Source organism: Aphelocoma coerulescens, chromosome 4 (genome assembly GCF_041296385.1).
Source record: "Aphelocoma coerulescens isolate FSJ_1873_10779 chromosome 4, UR_Acoe_1.0, whole genome shotgun sequence".
NCBI lineage: Eukaryota > Metazoa > Chordata > Aves > Passeriformes > Corvidae > Aphelocoma > Aphelocoma coerulescens.
Window position 1 is genome coordinate 21,008,813 of NC_091017.1, and position 4,284 is coordinate 21,013,096.

At 42.3% G+C, this 4,284-nt stretch overlaps 1 long non-coding RNA gene across 1 annotated transcript; it reads left to right on the forward strand.

The window, feature by feature from the left end:
• Positions 1–265: 265 nt before the first annotated feature.
• LOC138109498 (uncharacterized) lies at positions 266–3,157 on the forward strand. The gene is made up of 3 exons (XR_011150524.1): positions 266–448; positions 1,501–1,581; positions 2,778–3,157. It is a non-coding gene; the product is annotated as an uncharacterized lncRNA (long non-coding RNA).
• Positions 3,158–4,284: the final 1,127 nt, after the last annotated feature.

The window sequence follows — 4,284 nt, forward strand, 5'->3', positions numbered from 1 at the left end:
CCCCGAGGGGAGCAGCGCAGGTCAGAGCCCAGCACAGCTCATCAGTGGGAACACGGCACGCTCTGACAATACCCAGCCTTGCTGCACACCCACTAACCTGCTCCTTCCCACCACTGGCATGGAAGCTCCCACTGTGCTCACATAGTAGCCAGGATGCAGAAACACAGCCATCGACACATACTTCACAGCTGGCAGATGTTACTCACAGTTTACAGCAGGCTACAAGGCCACAGGCAACAGCTGTGGAGCTGAGAGGCCTGAACAAGTCGTGTTGTTGGGAGGTTACCATGCCTTGTTGCTGACAGACTGCACAGACCAACACTTTGGTGCAGTGGATAACCCAGAGTAACTTGTTTTATCCCCGAGGGTACAGTGCTGGCTGTTCGCCTTCTGTTCACAGATTCCCACAGGTTCAGTCACTGGTGGAGTCTCTTCTCTACCCACACAGGTACGGTGTGGGTGGCAACTTCAAACAGATCCTACTGCAAAGATGACACACTACATATTTTAGTCACTATCTAGCTCAAAGGATGGGAAAATAACAGCCAGAATACAGAAAAGGAATAGAATAATTTCATATTTTTACAATCTCCTTGTTAGTCATTTCATAACACGTTCCCATAAAGTTACATGCCCACATACTACACATTTAGGTTTTTTGACATCTCTAATTGAGGAATCTCTTCTGTCTGCCAAGTATTGCTTTTAATCTGTTTTTACCTACTCCTTTTACCTATTTAAGGACCATTAATTTCTGTAATATTTTTCTGAAAGCCATGAAAGTATAGTTCTCACATCTGAAGTTGCAAAGACAGCTTAATGATAACAAATTATACTTTACCAGATTGCATGTGGGAAACATTTGGTCTTAATTGAATTACTTGTTTCTTCCAAATCAAGTATCATTTGCCAGTACCTATAATTATATCTAGAGAAACTTATATACATTCTTTACAATTTGTGCATAAATATACTTATGATCAGGTCATTTTCATCATATTTAACAGTGGGCAAAAAACAGTTTCTCTTTTGTGGACTCTGAGACACCCTTGAATTTACACCTTATTTTCTTCTTTCCTATAACTTCAGTCATGGTCATGAACTAAGTGTTGTGCTTTTTCTTCCTCATATAAATATGTAATTGAAATAATTAAATTAGGCAGCAAGTACCTGTTAGTACTTTAGTGGGGGAATGAACTACTTGCTCTCCTGTGATATTTATGGAAGACATTTAAAAATAACATGAAACTGGTGTTAATGACTACCTTACCTACCCAGCCTAGAACATCTTCCTCCACAGGAGTTGGATGTTAACAGCATAGTCACTAGTGGGTTATTTATTTTATTCAGTTTATTAGATATTATTCTCAAAAAACTGTTCACCAGCTTGTTATTTCGTGGTTTCATCTCTTGTCTATAACAACAGAGATAACATTTATGCTTTAAAGTTGTAGTTGCTACATTTAGACTCAGATTTTTGCCATCTTTTTTCCTTCACAGAAAAGGTTTTAACCCAAGATTTACAATCTTGTGTCAACCTCAAGAAACAGATGCAACAGTTAAGCCACAGTCATTGATGAGGTATGATTATCCTCTACTATTTCGTTGGTTTTGGCCAGGATAGAGTTTGTTTTCTTCATAGTACCTTATAAGCTTCAGTAGCTTATTGTTCAGCTGCTTCTTTTCATATATTGTCTTGTAGAGTGTAATCCTCTGCAACAAACCAGAGAACCCCACCAAGGTTATGGAAAATGCTCGGGTTTAGAGCATTCTTGTAGCAGTTGATGGAGACTTACTGAACCACTTTGTAAGACCATCTGTTCCTGAAATTTGAACTCTTTGTCGGTGTCTTCATTTGTTTCATGATTCAGGAAGCTGTTTTGTGGTGTTGGAGGGAGTTTCCCAATTAAAAATAGTATTAGTTTTTTGAACTTGCAGTCTTTTTCTACTTTTTAGCTGGGCTTCCTGGGCTGTTACCTGGTTCTCATTATTGTGATTAGCCTCTACAGCAGGCCATCACTACTAATTAGAATTAGCAGAGGAGCTCTCGTATTCTACTTGCATATCCAGCTTCACCCTCTTAGTTATACCTGTAAAAAATGCTGTAGCAGTTCATTCTGTAGCTGAGTAATGATTTGATTGGCATTTGTCACACCTCCCTAAAGTTTCTATATTGTGTTGCACCAATACCTTACACTACCCAGCAGTCTTGGTTCAAGTGAACTTTTAAGTTTGCTAAATGCGAAACTGTAAACAGAACAGCTGAGAAGTAACAGAACTACTGCTATTCCTCGTTGCTTTGCTAATCTTATTAATTTTAATGGTACTGGAAAGTCCCACTGGTAAGGGCAACAGTACCTATAAAAATGAAACACACCACTCATATTCCTGCATATTTTGCATATATGCCTGATGGAGAGGCAAAAGGCTGTGCTGGGGAACTGCCAGTGCACTATGTGATCCTGCCTGGCTCCAACCACCTTCATGGGGGTGGGAATGCAGCTCCTGCTTGCTCTGATGCCACAGGGCCTTTTGACATTGTTGTGAATAAATTGCTGCCATCACTTGATTATAAGTATCATAGTTTAATATTGAGTATATGTTTAATAATCAACTTACAAGTATTTAAATAATAATTAATTACTAATTTATAAATATTGTCTGATTATTAAACACTTAATCATTAGATAATAAGCACAGAAAATATTGTATAAGTATAACATATCAACTTGAAGATACTGTCTGGCTGCTTCCTGAAAAAGTGCCTTCTTTTCCAGGGGTGGAGGAGCTGGTTCAGTCTTGAGTTCATCTGTGGTGTGTGAGGATAACTGGGCCAGTGACACTGCCCCCACAAATTGCCAAGCAGGAACCATGGATGTGCTAGGACACATCATTTCTACCTCTGAAAGGAGCTAGGGAGAGACTTGCCCAGGGTTCCCTGAGTTTCTGAGGAAGGAGCCAGGCTGCTTGTGCAGAGGACAGTGCTGCTGCCTGCTCTGCTCCTGGCCAGGGACAGCCCCACCTGTCCTTAAGCTAATTAAAACTTCTGCTCATTATAGCAGTGTGGGTTTTGACAAGGTCATAAATCAGTCACTGTCCTAGGAATATGAACTGCCATAATTGTGCATTTTCTAAATATGAACTAATGACTTAATGACTATTCCAGCTGTTGGACACACAATGAATAAAGACTTAGACACACAAAAACAGTGTGAAAAATATCTTTTCCCCCAGAGACTCCTTCAGATGTCGAGTTCAGCCTGATTCATGCTGGTCTCTCAGACTTTGGGGACCAACATGACTGACGCCCCACCTCAGGCAGGCGTCTCTGTTGCCTGTCCACCTCCTGCCTGCCTGGAACCCAACACCTTCCCTCCCGCTCCTGCCCCCCTCCTCAGAAGCAGATGAGTCAATCTCCATTTCCGAGCTCAAACACACAGGACTTGGTCTCCACTCCAAACCCCAGCCCACTCCCAGGAACCCTTTTCCCAGCCCCAAACACACAAGCCGTTTTTTTGTTTGTTTTAGAGCCCCCAAATCAACCTCCTCAGCCTGTTTTCAAGTCTGGACAACCCAAAACTTTGTCTCTATTTTCAAGCACAGAAAACACAGGACTAAGTCTCTGGGTCTGATGACGCTTGGTCTTGAGGCCCAAGGACACATGTTTTCCTTTGGAGCCCTAAACCCATGATTTGCTCTCCTTTCCTGCAGTCAGATGAGCTGGGGTTTTGCAGCCCCAAAACAGCCCCTGCTGAGTCTATGCTTGGAAAACAGGATTTAAAAGAGGTGTCAGTGCCCTGGGCTGGACCAACTAGTCTGGTTCCAGCCAGGTTGTTGCCTCCTCCATTCCAAGGGCTGCTCAGCTCAGTGGGTGCCACATAATGCCTTTGTATCTGGGAAGTGATGTTTCTGAGAGAAAAAATGGAGTAAAAGCAACCATAATGATCCATTTCCACATCTGGGGCAGACCAGAAGTTTTCCTCAGGGGCAAATATACTGACAGCAGCACTGGATCAGGCACTGAAGGTGTCAGAGCTGCTTGGGGAGCCCATACACATGTTGAGAACTGCAATTTCACTGGAGAGCACAGGGCTGGGTGCATAGGGTGCTCACAAGTGAAAAATATTGAGCAAAGAGAAAGATCAAAACAAAGAGAAGCCCAGAGATCTCCCTAACATCATGTTCTCTTTTTCTATAGTCAGGTTTGTGCACTGGAGGGTGGATGTATGGAGGACACATACATTGTTATCTGCTTCTTTCAGTGTGCCTGAAGGATAGACACAA